The sequence below is a fragment of the Ovis canadensis genome, chromosome 3 (assembly GCF_042477335.2).
Source record: "Ovis canadensis isolate MfBH-ARS-UI-01 breed Bighorn chromosome 3, ARS-UI_OviCan_v2, whole genome shotgun sequence".
NCBI classification, from domain to species: domain Eukaryota; kingdom Metazoa; phylum Chordata; class Mammalia; order Artiodactyla; family Bovidae; genus Ovis; species Ovis canadensis.
In genome coordinates this window covers 194,614,059-194,632,876 of record NC_091247.1, presented here as the reverse complement: position 1 = coordinate 194,632,876, position 18,818 = coordinate 194,614,059, and the positions used below count along the sequence as shown (strand labels likewise).

Genomic DNA, 18,818 nt, shown 5'->3' with positions numbered 1-18,818 from the left:
TCTATAAATTAGTTTTACTTTCCAATTTATATCCAAGTACAATTAAAAGAAAACTTAGCACCCTGCAGCCTGCCAGTGTCCTCCGTCCATGGAATTCTCCAGGCCAGAATACTGGAGTAGGTAGCCATTTCCTTCTCCAGGGGAATCTTCTCAACCCAGGAATTGAACTGGAGTCTCCTGCATTGCAGGTGGATTCTTTACCAGCTTTGATTCCTCGGTCGGGAAGATCCCCTGGAGAAGGAATAGGGTATTCACTCCAGTATTCTCAGCTGGTGGCTCATCTGGTAAAGAATTCACCTGCAATGCGGGAGACCTGGATTTGATCCCTGAATTAGGAAGATCCTCTGGAGAAGGGAAAAGATACCCACTCCAGTATTGCAGCCTGGAGAATTCCACAGACTGTATGGGGTCGCAAAGGTTCGAACATGGCAGAGCAACTTTCACTTTCACTTTTCTTTACCAGCTGAGCTATATAGAAGCTATAACAGGAACAGTGCTCTGGGTGATCTGTTCATAAACCACATTCTGAACCATCTGGCACTTTGCTCGTACTCTCACCCAGACTGCAAGATCACTGTCTTTCTGCTCTGCTTGTATAAGCTACATTCTCTATTCATTTTACAAATGTTTACTGGATAATCCAAAACACAGCGATGTGTACTGCAGATACAGTAATAAACACAAAAGACGAGAGTTTTATTCTCATGGAGTTATAGGACTATAAAGGGAGACACAATTAATAGGATAATATAATAGGAGACAATTGAGGGGAATTATTTTAGATGGGGGTCATCAAAAACAAACAAACAAACAAAAAACAAAGGTATTTGAGCTAAGAATGTGACATCTGAGCTGAGACCTAAAGGATGAAAGGAAACAGGTGTGGTAAGAGCCAGAGGATCAGCATTCTGGGCAGAAGGAATAGCAAATGCAAAACCTCTAAATAGAAAGAGATCCTTTTGTTTGAGGAACATAAAGGACAGTATGTGGCTATCTCTATAGTAAAGTAAAAGAAAGATGAAAAAGATGGCACAAGCTAGGTCATGTAGAGTCTTATTTATTCTGGTAAGAAATGTAACTTTTCTTTTATTTTTTTTTTTTATTTTTTTTTCCATTTATTTATTTATTTTTTTTTTTAAATTTTAAAATCTTTAATTCTTACATGCATTCTCAAACATGAACCCCCCTCCCACCTCCCTCCCCATAACATCTTTCTGGGTCATCCCCATGCACCAGCCCCAAGCATGCTGCATCCTGCGTCAGACATAGACTGGTGATTCAATTCACATGATAAAACTTTTCTTTTAAAGAGCAACAGAAAAACATCAAAGGATTTTAACAGAAGAATGGCATCATCTGATTACAACTATTATTCTATAGAAAAAAATGCACTGGGGGTTACAAACAAGGGAAGCACAGAGACGAATTAGGTGGTCACCAGGTAGTCCAGGCAGGAGATGATAATGTCGTCAGGAAATGGGTCCAAACCAGGGAACTGCAGGGCAAACAGAGAGCTGGGTGTGTTGAACATTATAGGTAGAATCAACTTGTTGATGCATGGCTGTGTGGATGAGAGGAAAGAGGATCAAGAATGACACTTGAGGTTTTGGTTGAAGAGCTTGGTAGATGGTGATACTGCCTACTAATAAGCGGAATGCGGTGGAACGCAGTGTGAGAATGGGGCTTCCCTGGTGGCTCAGATGGTAAAGAGTCCGCCTGCAATGCTGGAGACCTGGGTTCGATCCCTGGGTTTCGAAGATCCCCTGAAGAAGGAAATGGCAACCTACTCCAGGCTTCTTGCCTAGAGAATCCCCACCGACAGAAGAGCCTGGAGGGCTACATTCCACAGGGTTGCAGAGTCAGACACGACTGAGAGACTACGCACAGCACAGTGTGAGAATGACCTGGTCCTTGGGATATCGAAGGACCAGCTAAAATTCTACCTCCCTCCTGAAATTTCCTAAGACCAAAAAAATCGTATTATAATCTATTCCTGCAAAGTTTGCAGTAACACTCATTTTTAGTGTCTCGAACTTTATGAATAATTCCTAGGAAATGGCTTGTAGCCATCCCAAACCTGTCAAAAGTGACTTTGGTTCATGACTTCACATTCTGCCTCTAACGTCTATATAATTCACTTAGCAGGTAGCACAGACTTAATTCATGTTATTTACTTTTCACGTGGACTTGCCTGGCATGCATTCTACCCTAGGGCACAAACTTCCTGTGAGCAGATAATTGATATTTCCTGGTGCCTCAGAACTTGGTAGTGTTGTACTTTGTAGGGAGCAGGCTTTTGATAAGTGTGTGTCATCAATGATAAGTGGCTAACAGTGGCGTCACATCCTGAAAATTCTATTAAACAGTGTCCACCCAATCAGAATGGTTCTGATATGGCGGAATGCTCAGCATTTTAAGCAATGGTAATGAAACCAGTATCTTTCAATTCAGGTTTATGGGTAAAATTCCATAGAAAATCAGTTCCAAATATTCATTTTAGAGAAATTTTCTTTGGTCAGTCTAGACTAACACAGACCTATACTAGGGGTTCTCAAGTTCACAAAGAAAGGATTTAACATCAAAATTGGCAATTATGTACAGCTTAGCAGTAGCACAGATCAAGGTACCCGTACTGATGGCATGTTATTAATCAATATGTTTCTATGAAAAAAGTTAAAACCTAGTATTCCCAATCTATACAGCAAGGATACATATACCCTTGGAAAAGGAAATGGCAACCCACTCCAGTATTCTTTTCTGGAGAATCCCATGGACAGAGGAGCCTGGCGGGCTACAGTCCATTGGGTCACAAAGAGCAGGACATGACTGGGTGACTGAGCACAGAAGTATACAGTATTTCTTATGAGAACATGAGCTTAGCATGGATAAAGGTAATTAAAATTCATTATGTAATGAAATAAGACTCCCAATGGAGAAACAACAACAAATGGAGAAAGGTCAGTGGAGAAGCTCCTTTTTCCTCACCTCGTGTGCCCGGGGTGGAAGAATTCCTATTAGTGCCGCTTTTGACCCGTCTTTGCCAGCTCACTTCCCCTGTAAAAATGGGAGCGCCTTATCTGATTGGTGAGTTGTAAAGAAGGACTAGGAAGATGCTTAGCAGAGCTTCTCCTGAGTTCTTCTTGACCTCGAGAGCAGGTGAATTCTGGGCTGCTCTCTGCCACATTCTAAGAGGCCTGCCCTTTGGGGGAATCTGGGGTTGTTATTAGGTTGGGGCAAAATATTAGCAAACATATCCACAAATTGGAAGCACATTTTTCAGTTGGATATTCCGGTCAGTAAGCTGGCATTTTGACCTCAATCTGAGTGACTTCTATGTCTCTCAACACTTCCAAATCCTGGGAGAAGGACGCTGTCTAAGTGGTTTATCTCAAACCCTTACAGTAACAGAAAGTTTGAATTAGAACCTATTTCTAAGATCACTGAAATTTAGAAATACATGGTGCTGAATTTTCCTGTGGGGCTACAGAGCTGAACATGAAATCCAACACACTTATATCATCTGGGAACACTGCATCTATCCCCCAGGAAAATATCATCTATCTTACTATCCTCTCTGATATTCTTCCTTAGTCACTTATAGCAATACCCATCCTTATGAAAACCTGCAGGGATAAGCCAACTGGAATAGCACTTCTTCTTGGGTCACTGAACTCTATCTAGTCTATCTAGTATCTTTGGTGCTGTGCTGTGCAGTGCTTAGTTGCTCAGTCGTGTCCAACTCTTGGTGACCCCGTGGATTGTAGCCTGCCATGCTCCTCTGTCCTTGGGGATTCTCCAGGCAGGAATACTGGAGTGGGTTGCCCTTTCCTTCTCCAGGGGACCTTTCCAACCCAGGGATCGAACCCGGGTCTCCTGCATTCCAGGCAGATTCTCTACCAACTGAGCCACCAGGGAAGAAAATCAATCAATTACAGCAAATGGTTTTTTTTTTCCTAATCACAAATATCCTTAAAAGTAAGAGAGAAGATAAATGGCTGGGAGCTGAGCAAGTTCACTTCTGTATGTGGTTCCCTCAGAGCACTAACAATATTCACTGCACTTTCCTGACGCAGCTGATTGTATTCTGCCAACTGAAATATCTCAGGCAAATGTCAAGTACAGACCAGCATAACACACTTCAGCATTACATGTGGAAGACACATCAATAAATGCACTGAAAATATCAGCACTGAACAAACAAATCAGACAAAAAAAAAAAAAAGATTTTCACATTAAAGTCTATAACCTACTTCTAATTGTTCATTGACTATACAATGGTCATGTATATTAAATTGGAGTAAAAAAACTAAGCTTAGAGAAATTCTGCAGTGGACAGGTATAAACAGCGGTTTTAAAAAATGCTTCTGGGGTTTGTGTTTGGGTTTGTTTTTTTTTTCCATAAAAAGGATACATCCATTAAAAAATACTCTGATGATGCCTGTTCCTATATAGCTCAGACTGGCTCTCCACTTCCAGAATCCTGTACTTTAGTCTCGTTTTTATTTATAGGTGATATTTTCTCACATACGCCTATGATTTTCAAATACCATATTCTATATCTCATGTTTACTGCTTTACATATGTATATAAATGTTTACCTGAATCATCCACGAAAATTCTTTTCTTGTGCAGTTATCGAAGTGACCATTTAGAATCCCACAGGAAAGATTATACCAAAATCAAAACAAAAACTGTATAGCTAATCTTAATTTAGTTATATAGCTACCTTTGTAAGAGCAGAAGGAATTACTGTGTGAATGGATATTAAAATATTTTTCTGTTACTACTTATTTACATTTGTTAGTAGGAGAGACTTGATTTTAAATACTCAAAAAGTAGAACTTCACTCCTAAGAAAATAAAGTAACATTGCTTTAAAATATCAGAAAAATGTTCTATAAGCCAGGATATTTACAAAAGCAATACAATGACATGAGCCATTTTCTTCCTTAAAATAAGGAAAATTTGCCACTTCATCCCACAGACAGGCACAAGGAACAAGGTACAGAGGCTAGGATACAAGTAGCATTCCTGGCTGTGTTTCATTTTTTTAAATTTTACGTTATGTGAGTATTAGAAATAACCATCTTTTTTAAAAAAGGTACCTAACAAAATTAAAATGTGTATGTGAATTTTACAAATAATAGGAAGCCCTCCTCTAGAAAAAGCATACTTTTCTTAAAACAAAAAAACCAATTACTTATTTATTTTTGGCTGCACTGTCTTCATTGCTGCCTGGGCTCTTCCCTAGCTGTGGTCTGCCACCCTTTCATCACGGTGGCCTCTTGTGTAATGGAGACTGGCTCTAAGGCCCGAGGGCTTCAGCAGTTGTGACATTTGGGCTCAGTAGTTTCAACTCCCAAGCTCTACAGCTCAGGCTCAATAGTGTGGCGCACCGGCTTAGCTGCCCTCCAGCATGTGGGATCTTCCTGGACCAGGGATTGAACTCGTGTCCCTGCACTGGCGGGCGAGTTCTTAACCACTGTAGGACTAGGGCAGCCCCAAAAGAATACTTTCCAATGAAGGATTTTAAGTGTTTAATTTTTATGAGAAGACTAGACTGATAAACTGCTAAAATGATATTCCAGAATCTTTAATTTGGACTAAATAAACTCCAAAGATCATATCTGAAACTTCCAACTCTTTGAGATTCTGCTGAAACACTGTCAAAGTACCCAAGAAAAAAACTGGACTATGTCAGGCTAAGGCTAAATAATAATATCACAAATATTAAATTCTATCAAATTTTCAAATTTTCCCATTTTCTGTTTTCAGAACGTCAGATCTATATAGTGTTCCAATTTTATGCTCAAACATTTATCCATATAATTCCCAGCATCACTGGAATTTTTATGCCAATCAACACTTTTCTTTCAACATTAATCCAAGATATGAAGCAAGAGGAAAGTAAACCCTGTTTTCTGTTTCTTTGTTGGTGTAGATCGACTTTAATAATGATGTTTAGAAATAACTTCCTAAATCTCTGCTTGTAGATAGCAGCAATCTGCTCAGTGCATTTTGGCTGCCCTCAACCAAATGGGCAAATGAGAATCAAACATAGAAATCATGTGAAAACATCTTATCTATGTGTAGATTAAAGACCTAGGTGGTGGTTGTTGTTCATTCGCTAAGTTGAGTCAGACTCGTTGCCACCCCATGAACTACAGCATGCCAGGCTTCCTTGTCCATCACGAACTCCCTGAATTTGCTCAAATTCATGTCCACTGAGTCAGTGATGCCATTCAACAATCTCATCCTCGGGGTCTTTTCCAAGGAGTCGGTTCTTCGCATCAGGTGGCCAAAGTATTGGAGCTCCAGCTTCAGCACCAGTCCTTCCAGTGAATATTGAGTTGACTTCCTTTAGGATTGACTGGTTTGATCTCCTTGCTATCCAAGGGACTCTCAACAGTCTTCTCCAGCACCACAGTTTGAAAATATCGATTCTTTGAAACTCAGCCTTCTTTATGGTCCAACTCTCACATCCATACATGATAACTGGAAAAAACACACTTTAACTATACAGACCTTTGTTGGCAAAATGATGTCTCTGCTTTTTAATACACTGTCTAGGTTTGTCACAGCTTTTCTTCTAAGGAGCGTCTTTTAATTTCATGGCTACAGTCACCATCCACAGTGATTTCTGAGCCCAAGAAAATGAAATGTGACATTGTTTCTACTTTCTCCCCAGCTACTTGCCATGAAGTGATGGAATCCAATGCCATGTTCTTTGTTTTTTGTATGTTGAGTTTTAAGCTGGCTTTATCACTCTCCTCTTTCATCTTCATTAAGATGCTCTTTAGTTCTTCACTCTCTGCCATTAAAGTGGTATCATCTGCATATCTGAGTTTGTTGATATTTCTCCCATCAATATTGATTCCAGCTTGTGAGTCATCCAGCCCAGAATTTCAAATTATGTATGAAATACATACATACATACAAAGCATGATGTACTCTGCATATAAGTTAAATAAGCAAAGTGACAATATACAGCCTTGACGTACTCCTTTCCCAATTTGGGACCAGTCCGTTGTTCCATGTCCAGTTCTAACTGTTGCTTCCTGCCCTGCATACAGGTTTCTCAGGAGTCAGGTAAGTTGGTCTGGTACTCCCATTTCTTCAAGAATATTCCACAATTTGTTGTGATCCACACAGTCAAAGGTTTTAGAATAGTCAATGAAGCAGAGGTAGATTTTTTTGGAATTTCCTTGCTTTTTCTGTGATCCAACAGATGCTGGCAATTTGATCTCTGGTGCCTCTGCCTTTTCTAAATCCAGCTTGAACATCTGGAAGTTTCTGCTTACGTACTGCTGAAGCCTAGCCTGAAGGATCTTGAGCATAAGCTTGCTAGCATGTGAAATGAGTGCAATTGTATGGTAATTTGAACATTCTCTGTCATTGTCTTTCTTTGGGATTAGAATGAAAACTGACATTTTCTAGTCCTGTGGCCACTGCTGAGTTTTCCAAATTTGCTGGCATATTGAGTAAAGCCACTTCCATAGTATCATCTTTTAGGATTTGAAATAGCTCAACTGGAATTCCATCACCTCCACTAGCTTTGTTCATAGTGATGCTTTCTAAGGCCCACTTGACTTCACACTCCAGGATATCTGGCTCTAGGTGAGTGATCACATCATCATGGTTATCTGGGTCATTAAGAGCTTCTTAGTACAGTTCTTCTGTGTATTCATGCCACCTCATCTTAATCTCTTCCACTTCTGTTAGGCCTTTGCTATTTTCGTCCTTTATTGCGCCTATCTTTGCAGGATATGTTCCCATGGTATCTCAATTTTCTTAAAGAGATCTCTAGTCTTTCTTGTTTCACTGTTTTACTGTTTTCCTCTATTTCTTTGCATTGCTCACTTCACCTTGTAACCCCCAAAATTTACAATTAAAGTCCTATTACCTTAGAACAGGGCCATACTTGGATGTATGGGTTTAAAAAAAGTAAGTGAATTGAAACAAGGTCATGGACTTCCCTATTGGTCCAGTGATTGAGAATCTGCTTACTAATGCAGGGGACACAGGTTTGATCCCTGGTCCATAAAGACTCCATATGCCACAGAGCATCCAAATCCATGTGCCAAAACTACTGAGCCCAAAATCTAGAGCCCCTGCTCCACAAGAGAAGCCACTGCAATGAGAAGCCTGCACACACACACTGCAACTAGAGAGTGGGGCCCACTTGCCACAACTAGAGAAACCCTGTGTACAGCAATGAAGACCAAGTGCAGCTGAAAATAAATAAACAGATAGGCGCGGTCCTAAGATGGCGGAGGAATAGGACAGGGAGACCACTTTCTCCCGTACAAATTCATCAAAAGAACATATAAACGCTGAGTAAATTCCACAAAACAACCTCTGAATGCCAGCAGAGGACATCAGGCACCCAGAAAAGCAGCCCATTGTCTTCAAAAGGAGGTAGGAAAAAATATAAAAGACAAAAAAAGAGACAAAAAAGGTAGGGATGGAGCTCCGTCCAGGGAAGGGAGTCTTGGAAACAGAGAAGTTTCCAAACACCAGGAAACACTCTCACTGCCGAGTCTTTGGCGAGCCTTGGAAGCACAGAGGGCAACATAACAGGGAGGAAAAATAAATAAATAAATAAAACCTTCAGATTAGGAGCCCAACAGTAACTCCCCAGCAGAGAAGCAGCGCAGACGCCTGCAACCACCACTAGCAAGCGGGGGCTGGGCAGGGAGGCGTGGGCTGCATTGCTTAGAGTAAGGACCAGGCCTGAATTCCCCGAGGGCAATCTGAGAGAACTAACTTGGGCTAGCAAACCAGACTGTGGGATAGCTACCATGTGAAAAGTCCTAACCTAAGACAGTGCCAGGCCGGCGCACAGAACAAAGGACTGAACAGAACTAGCCAGCTGCAGACCATCCCCCTCCGGTGACAGGCAGCCAGAGCCAGAAGGGGGCAATCACAGCCCCAGATAGACATTATCTACCGCTGCAAGCAGGCTTCTTTGCTAACTAAGACTTCTTGGGGTTCTGGATGGTCAACATCTGCCTGAGAAGGTGCGCCGGTTGTACATCCAGAAAACCAAGCAGCAGGGACAGTGGAGGCGATAAGTTGCAGCGACTGTGCTCGCCAAACACCTCATCACCTGAGCTGCTCCGACCTGGGAAAGGCATATAACACAGGCCCAACTGAGTCTGCGCCTCTGAGGACTACCAGAGTGCCTGGACCTGAGCGGCTTAGACCTGGGAGGTACATGTAGCCCAGGGCTGGCCTCGGAGGGTTCCCGGCAGGTTCCCAGCAGAGCAACCTAGAGCCTGAGCAGTGAGGGCACGTGCGCCATAAGCAGGGGCAGACCCATTGTGGCTGAGATACTGCGAGCACACGCAAATGTTATTTGTTTGCAGCGTCCCTCCCTCCCCATAGCACAACTGAACAAGTGAGCCTTAAAAAAGTGTCCACCACCGCCCCCCTTGCGTTAGGGCGGAAATCAGACATTGAAGAGACCAGCAAACAGAAGAAGCTAAAACAGAGGAAACCGCCTTGGAAGTGACAGATGCAATAGATTAAAACCCTGTAGTTAGTACTGACTACATAGGAAGGGGCCTATAGATCTTGAGAAATATAAGTTGGACCAAGGAACTATCCAAAAATGAACTGACCCCACACTGCCCACAACACCACCAGAGAAAGTCCTAGATATATTTTTACTATTTTTATGATCATTCTTTTTTTTAATGTTTTTAAATCCTCTATTACTCCTTTAATTTTCATTTTTATAACCCATTACTTTGCAAAAAAAAAGACCCTATTTTTTAAAGCAAACTTCATAAATATATATATTTTAATAATTTTTGTGACTTTGTCTTTTTTTTCTTTTCTTTAATATTGTATTTTTGAAAACCCGACCTCTACTCTAGATTTTTAATCTTTGCTTTTTGGTATTTGTTATCAATTTTGTACCTTTAAGAACCCAATCTTCAGTACCCATTTTCACTTGGGAGTGAGATTACTGGCTTGACTGCTCTCTCCCCCTTTGGACTCTCCTTTTTGTCCACCAGGTCACCTCTGTCTTCTCCCTCCCCCTTCTCTTCTCTACCCAACTGTGTGAATCACCAGTGTGTTCGAGACGGTGGAGAATACTTAGGGAACTGATTACTGGCTGGATCTCTCTCTCTCCTTTTGATTCCCTCCTTTTTATCCTCCTGGCAACCTCTGTCTCCTTCCTCTCTCTTCTCTTCTCTGTATAACTCCATGAACATCTCTGAGCGGTCCAGACTGTGGAGCACACATAAGGAAGTGATTACTGGCTAACTTGCTCTCTCCTCTTTTGATTCCACCTCATCTCATTCGGGTCACCCCTAACTCCCTCCTCCCTCTTCTCCATGTAACTCTGTGAACCTCTCTGGGTGTCTCTCACTGTGGAGAAACTTTTCATCTTTAACCTAGATGTTTTATCAATGGTGCTGTATAGAAGGAGAAGTCTTGAGACTACTGTAAAAATAAGACTGAAAACCAGAAGCAGGAGGCTTAAGTCCAAATCCTGAGAACACCAGAGAACTCCTGACTCCAGGGAACATTAATCGACAGGAGCTCATCAAACGCCTCCATACCTACACTGAAACCAAGCCCCACCCAAGGGCCAACAAGTTCCAGAGCAAGACATACCACACAAATTCTCCAGCAACACAGGAACACAGCCCTCAGCTTCAATATACAGGCTGCCCAAAGTTACTCCAAAACCACTGACATCTCATAACTCATTACTGGACACTTCACTGCACTCCAGAGAGAAGAAATCCAGCTCCACCCACCAGAACACCGACACAAGCTTCCCTGACCAAGAGACCTTGACAAGCCACCCGTACAACCCCACCCACAGTGAGGAAACTCCACAATAAAGAGAACTCCACAAACTGCCAGAATACAGAAAGGCCACCTCAAACTCAGCAATATAACCAAGATGAAGAGACAGAGGAATACCCAGCAGGTAAAGGAAGAGGATAAATGCCCACCAAACCAAACAAAAGAGGAAGAGACAGGGAATCTACCTGATAAAGAATTCTGAATAATGATAGTGAAAATGATCCAAAATCTAGAAATCAAAATGGAATCAAAGATAAATAACCTGGAGACAAGGAATGAGAAGATGCAAGAAAGGTTTAACAAGGACCTAGAAAAAATAAGAGTCAATATATAATGAATAATGCAATAAATGAGATCAAAAACACTCTGGAGGCAACAAATAGTAGAATAATGCAGGCAGAAGATGGGATTAGTGAAGTAGAAATAAACAAATAATATTCATTTAAAAAAACAAGGTCACAAGGGCTGGCCTTAATACAACATGACTGGTATCTTTATACAAAGAGGAAATCTGGAGACAGACATGTATACAGAGGGAAGACCATATAAAGACAGGGGAAGACAGCAATCTAAAGCAAAGACACAGACCTGGATAGCTCTTCCCTCATGGTCTCAGAGAGAAACAAATTCCCCAACACCCTGATGTCAGACATTTCATCTCCAAAACTCTGGAAAAATAAATTCCTGCTATTCACCAGTCTGTGGTACTTTGTGCCATGATGGCAGCCCACAGAAACCAATGCTGGTAGTATCACATCAATTCTTAGTTTCTTAAAACCACAGAGAATGATAACTCATGACAAGTTCTCAGGAGGTGTGGTGCTCTGACTCAAACAGTGTAAGTGAGGACAGGCTTTTCTCCAAACTATCTTCTCTCTGGTGCCTAATCCATGACCCAGGGGAATAACGATAAACACAGCCATTCCTCAATAGCATGGAATCACTGGCAGCCACGGCAGAGGCCTCCCTGGGGCAGATCCTTCATCTACCCTTAATTTCTGGCCCAACCCTAGAATGGTTCCCAAGCTTTGTGAGATTCTCTTTTCTCCCTAAAATAGAGGCACAACAGAGATATTTAGTATGCTCTTTCCAGAGATTATCCCTGGCAAGAATCAGCAGGATGGTAGGTGAACATGTGAATCTCTTTTTACTTTCAGGAAATGGGTGATGTTGAGGAGAGCTGACTTGTTTTATTTCTGTTTTTCCTTAGCCCCACCATGAAGCCTTTGAGATCCTAGCCGCTTGACCAGGGATCAAACTCATGCCCTGAACAGTGAAAGCACAGGGTCCTAACCACTGGACCACCAGGGAATTCCCCAGCTGTATGTCTTTAAACACAGCTGAGGACAGTTGACTCTTGCCAACAGACTTTAGAGGGAACCATGCTTGATCTCAACTGTGAAATATATTCCCAGACCCTGACACACCCTTTAGAACAGCAACATCTAAAAATCTCTTCTACTCTAATTTTTACATGACTGTAGATAGAGCTGAAGAAATAACAATTCCATCACACATCAGTAAGTTATGGTATATTCCAATTTATTAACTCTGCTCTAATAATAGACCATTCTGGCTTAAACAATAAGAAGGAAATCTCGCATGAAAATCTGAGGAAGCAGTATCCCTCTCAAGATCTTATAATGAGATCTTTGCAAGCCATTTTATAAAACAAATTAAATTCAATGTTACACAGGCAGTTCGCTAAGGAAGAGATGATCCCATGGCATTGCAAACAAATAAGTTCCCTTCCAAATGAGGCTCACGCTGTGTTTGGCATACTGGCTTAACACACAGCTAACTCTTTGCTAACAGACCTTAAGATCAGGTTATCTATATGAAGCAATTTCTATTCTTATGATTAAAAAACATTTTATTCAGTATGGAGGTTCCTCAAAGAACTAAAATAGAGTTGCCATATGATCTAGCAACCCCACTCCTGGGCATATATCTGGAGAAAACTATAATTTGAAAAGATATATGCAGCCCAGTGTGCATAGCAGCACTATTCACAATAGCCAAGACATGGAAACAACCTAAATATCCATTGACAGATAAACAAATAAAGATGTGGTATGTATCTATGATGGAATACTACTCAGCCATTAAAAAGGATGAAATAATGCCATTTGCAGCAATGTGCATGGACTCAGAGAAAGCGAAGTCAGAAAGAGAAAGACAAATACCATATGATATCACTTATATGTGGAATCTAAACTATGACACAAATGAACTTATCTACTAAACAGAAACAAACTCATAGAGAATAGGCTTATGGTTGCCAAGGGGGAGGGTCAGTGGGGAGGGATGAATTGGAGTTTGAGATTAGCAGATACAAACTATTAAATATAGAACAGAAAAACAACAAGGTCCTACTGTATAACACAGGGAACTATATTGAGTATCCTGTGATAGGCCATAATGGAAAAGTATATATATATATATATATATATATATGAAAAAGAATATATATATGTATGAATCATATATACATACGATACATATATGTATTCAAAAGAGAATACATATATATGAATCACTTTGTATACAGCAGAATATAACATTGTAAATAACTATACTTTAATCCAACTTTTAAAAATGTTTTATTGATTGACTAACAGAATCAACTTAAAGTGGACTAAATTAATGATCTCCAGAGATGTCATGAATATCATGCATAATAAAAATGAGCCAAAAAGCTATGTGGAACCTGTACACTGCTTTCCATATACTAACAGAGCACGGAAGAGACCACCCAAGTCCAGGAAAATTGTACCGACAATCAATAGATAAGACTCTGGGCTGAAACGTGTGCTCATTGTATCTTCCATCACAGCCTGGTCAGTGATCTTCTCATGCAAAGGTGTGAACAGAAATTAAAACTATTAGTGAACATCTTGAATAGCCTATTCAAAGTCCAGTTCAAGAATGTGATCTGGTTCTCAAGTTCATAGTTTCAGACAAAGAGAGTGTCGTTATCAACCCTGGGACTCAGCCAAACACAGTGGGGCGGGAAGGTGGGTGGATCTGAGCTTCAGAGTCTCCCTGAGGGGTGTTCAAGGGCTGACACGAAAGATGGCTTTTCACGAAACTAGAGCAGAAGCATTATTTCAATGGTCATACATTTAGTTAAGTACAGGAAAAGGAGGGAGAGTTCAAATGGAAGAAAAAGCATGTATGTTACTAAATTAGAAATTTTAGCCCTTGATTCGAACATAGGAATTTTTCTTATTCCTATTCCTGAGAAAAATCCTTATTCCTTATTCCTGAGAAAAATCTTTTTTTTATTATAATGTAACAATTATTTAAAGATGGTGCATATAAAGAAGGAAAGAATCCAAAAAGAACAACTCAGATGTCAGTCAAGATTTCAAAGATTAATATTTACAAAAACAATTGGCAAACAACAGTGTGTGATCCAAGAGCAAAAAATGTTGCAGCAGATGTCTTGTCAAAAGGCTACAGATGACGAGACGTAGCATACTCTCGTCCATATGTTTTCTCAGTCTGAGAAAAGAGATCCTCAGCCATTTTTCAATTCTGGAGAACACACAGTGCCTGTGTACACAGTGAAGTAGACGTTTTTCTGTCAGGGAACTTAGAGCCAAGAATTCCCGTTTCATTTGGAAAAACATAGCATACACAGTTCAGTGGAACGTGAATAGAAAATCAGGCAAATAACTTAAATAATCTAAACTACTCAATCTGTCAAGAAACAAATTGCAGAAGAAACTGGAATGTGCTTTGGTTGTTTTGGTTTTCCTGGATATTCTTCTCCCTAACCTTTTAGCAACAATATTTCAAATCTCTAGTGGGGAACCACCCTCTCATCTTCCATGTTAGTGGCCGGTCTTCAACAGCTGCTCAGCAGTTGGGCTTATGACCGTGAAATAATAAGCAGACAAAGAGACCAAGCTGGGCAACTGGGAAATTGGAGGGGTCAGTGGTTTTGATTAGGTCAAAGAACAGTCATAATGGTTGTAGTTAAATAAACAAGCTGAACGGGAAAGAGGACAAGGCAGCCAGCGAGACATCTGAATTTGCTATCATGGGGAAGAAGCAGCTCCTGGTGATGAAAATGTCCAAAATGTTGCTAAAGAAGTGGGTGATGGACGTGGACAGGAGAAGGTCACTGCGGATGCAGGGCTCAAAGGCCTCAGAGGCCGAAGTGCTGAATGTGCTGCCATGTGGACTGGTCACCCCAATTGTTAGGGGAAACACACTGTCTGAAGCCGCCCACCCTTTCAGGCACTAGAGTAACCATGTGTGTGAGTTATTTTATGACAGGAGGTCCTAGTAAGAAACACAGAGCTAACAAACCACCACTAATCAGAAGAGTTCTGGAAAAGTCAAAAGGAGATGTCATGCATCCTATCAAGCTCCCAGAATCCTCGCTGGAATCCATCTTGGCTGAGCAATGTCAATGGACCCTGATTCAGGGTCCTCCACCAGGAAGGACCTTGAATCAGAATGACTGGCCAGAGACAACTGGGAAACTAATCCCATCACCATAAAACCTGAGACTGCAAGTCACATGGCAGAGCAGTACACCTGGGTTCCCTTTACCCTCTTGCTCTCTTCTGGGGCACCAATAAAGTCTCTTCCTTTGTTAGCACATGTGTCTTCTCGGACAATTCATTTTCTAGTGTTAGATAAGAGGCCACTTTCGGGCCCAAGAAGGGGTCTCCCTTCCTGCAACACAATGACAGCAGGTCTGGGGCTAGAGACATGGAATGAGAGCTAGGTTCCAAAATATTGGAGAGATGAAAGGCAGGGAAGGTGGGGGGGTTGGGGACTGGAAAGCTGGCAAAGACAGGGTGACTAAGTCAGAGGGTCTGAATCTCAAAGAGCTATAGATTTTAAAAGATGGCAGAAGAATCAGTCTAGAAATAACCAAGAGATATAGCAAGACCACAGAGCCTCTTCACATACTGGGTATGAGAGAAAAGCTCTAATCCACAGAGCTACTGAGAAAGAGAGGTGGCCTCAGGGAAAGAGACTTGATTAAAGCAAGAAGGCAGGGGGCTCCTCCGGTGGTCCAGTGGTTAGGATTCTGGGCTCTCAATGCAGGGTGCCTGGAGTCAATCCCTGGTCAAGAAACAAGATACTGTGTGCTGCCGCAAAGACCCAGTACAGTCAAGTAAATAAAATGAAAAATAAACAAAGCAAGAAGGTGGGAGATGGATTGGGAATTTGGGGCTATCAGATGAAAACTATTCTATATAGGATGGATAAACAACAAGAGCCTACTGTATTGCACAGGGAACTACATTTAGTATCCTGGGATAAACCATGATGGAAAAGAATATGAAAAAAAGTATGTATATGTATAACTTTATCACTGTGCCATATAGAGGAAATTAACATGACATTGTCAATCAACTAAACTTCCATAATGAAATAAGTGAACAAATAAATCAATAAAATTTTTTTTAAAAGGAGGTGGAGGGAACATTTATATGAGAAGATGAGGACACAGGAGCTTGCTGAGGAAGACAAAAGAGAGGAAGAGCCTGGGAGCCTGAGGAGGAGAGGAATAGCAGGTTCGGGGCGAGGAGACAGGCAATACCGCGCAGACAGCAGTGGGAACAGGACTGGGAGAAGGGCTTAGTGTTTACACTTTGTGCCCTGAATGGCAAAAGCATGTGGAATTGATATCAAAGATCTCTTTCAAGAGAGTGGGCAATTGGCCAATAGCCAGAAGTCATATCTAACTCTGCCAAGGGGACGGGGAATCTCAGCTGACTCTACATACAGTAAATGAATAAATAAGTGCATGCTCCGTGGTGGAAGATGGTGAGAAGCCTAAAGAAAGCATGCTTCTCAAAGGTATGCTCAAGTATGAGATTACTTCTGGTTACCACATACCTGCTGGTATGTACATCTCTGGTTACTATATGAATGTACTCTGGCATTTTGAGAGAACGGGAAACAGACTAAATTCCTGGGATGGGAATTTACAAGTACATCAATATTATTCCTTGTATCTGATATTAACGGTAAGCACTCGATTTGACTTTAACTGTCACGTGCCCTCATTTAGATTATTTTTTTGTGTACCACCAACTCATTAAACCAAGCTGCCAAGTTGAGTTCATTAACACATCACGTCTGTTTTCCCTATTCCATGACTATAGAACTAGTATAGTCTGTAATTTGAGTTTTAATTAAAAACTCAGCCAAAGGCTACGAGCAACTGAGAAAAGATAAACCTGACATCACACTGAGCAATCTGCAAATATTGTAAATGTTGTATGCTGCTCTGTTTTAAGTAACCAAGACGTATCCAAAAATGCTTAAGATTTTCAAGCACCAGATGGAATGTGCAGAAACAGAGCCTACCCTGAAGAAATCAGCAAATGGTAGCTGTTCAGAATCATTAAACTCGAGAAGAAATATCTTACGGTAGTTTGTGTTACTTGAAACAAGAAAACAGTTTTCCTCTGACAGCCATGAGTGACATTCTTAGGGCTTTGTAAGTTGATGCCAGACTAGAATGAAAGGCAGCTTCCCACAACGATTGCAAACCTGGGCTCTGGAGCCAGAAGACCTGAGTTTTCATCCTGGCTCCACCATTTTTTCACTTGTGACCTTGGGCAAGCTCTGTAACCTTTCTGGGCTACAGTTTCCTCAATGTGTTGTTATGAGGGTTAAACAAATTAACATTGTGGGGCATTTATACAAGCACCTGACTTTTATTATACAGTAAACACCATAGAGGGCTTCCCTGGCAACTGAGTGATAAAAATCCCACCTGCCAATGCTGGAGATGGGGGTTTGATCCCTGGATTGGGAAGATGCCCTAGAGAAGGAAATGGCAATCTGTTCCAGTACTCTTGCCTGGGAAATTCCATGGACAGAGGACCCTGGAAGGCTACCTCTGTCCATGGGGTCACAAAAGAGTAGAACATGACTTAGTGACTAAACAACAACAAAAACAACAGACATCACAGAAGTTATTTATATTGCTATCATTTAGAGCATGTACCTAAAAAAGAATGAAAATACATTTTCCCTTTTTTTTAAGATTGCTTGAACTCCCCAGGTTTCTAGAGGCAGTAAAAGAAGTGAAAGCCTGAAAGAGGGTTTCAAAAAGTAAAATCACATTTAAATGGTCATTTATTTTCTCCATCATTTTCTGATTTCTTACCATGTGGAGAAGCATCACATACAGACTAGAATCAGAACTCCTTGATTCATATCCCTAGCTCTGTCACTGACAAATCTATGATTATGACCAGATCATTTCCCCACGGGGGCCTCAGTCTTATCTATAACAATGGAAATTAAAAAATATTTGCCTACCTCAGAGAGTTACTGTAAGGCTCCAAATGCCCACAGACACATTGTTATTTTGCAAACAGTTTCTCTAGAGATGCACAATCAATGATAGTTAAATGACAGCAACAGCAATAATGTGGTTGTAGTGTCTCATATACTAAGTCAGATATTTCCTCTTTGAGTACCTGTCCGCAGATGAAAGCATCAGACAGAAAAAGTAAAATACCTCAGGCCCAATCTGCTTCAAGCCTTCATATCCCACTTTTTCGTTACTGTGGTAACAGCAGAACAGTTTTGTCCCATGGCAGGAGATCCTGATGCTACTTGAGAGCAATTGGTTAGTGGGCCGTAAAGCTAGTTACAAGCTTCCCAGGTGGCTCAGTGGTAAAGAATCCACCTTCCAATGCAGGACACACAGGTTTGATCCCTAGGTTGGGAAGATGCCCTGGAGAAGGAAGTAGCAACCCACTCCAGTATTCTTGCCTGGGAAATCCCATGGACAGAGGTCCCTGATGGGCTACAGTTCAGGGGGTCACAAAACAGTCAGACACAACTTAGCAACTAAACAACAACGGCAGCTAGTAACACTAGTTAACTGGACAAGTGCAGTGATCAGTTCAGCTGACTGGGTCTCAGCCTCTCTCCAGAGCCCGAATTGTTCTCAGGTTCTTGGTTCTGCAGTGGGCTCTTCCCACTTCTTGTGTGGCCTGA

General features: G+C 41.3%; 1 protein-coding gene and 1 non-coding gene across 2 annotated transcripts in view; both read right to left on the bottom strand.

Annotated features, from left to right (window-relative positions):
- The window catches only part of ITPR2 (inositol 1,4,5-trisphosphate receptor type 2), a 599,561-nt gene that overhangs the window by 236,830 nt on the left and 343,913 nt on the right, over nt 1-18,818 (bottom strand). The gene's annotated exons all lie outside the window — the stretch shown is intronic.
- Nucleotides 3,844-3,915, bottom strand: TRNAS-GGA (transfer RNA serine (anticodon GGA)). Its single transcript has one exon. It is a non-coding gene; the product is annotated as a tRNA-Ser (tRNA).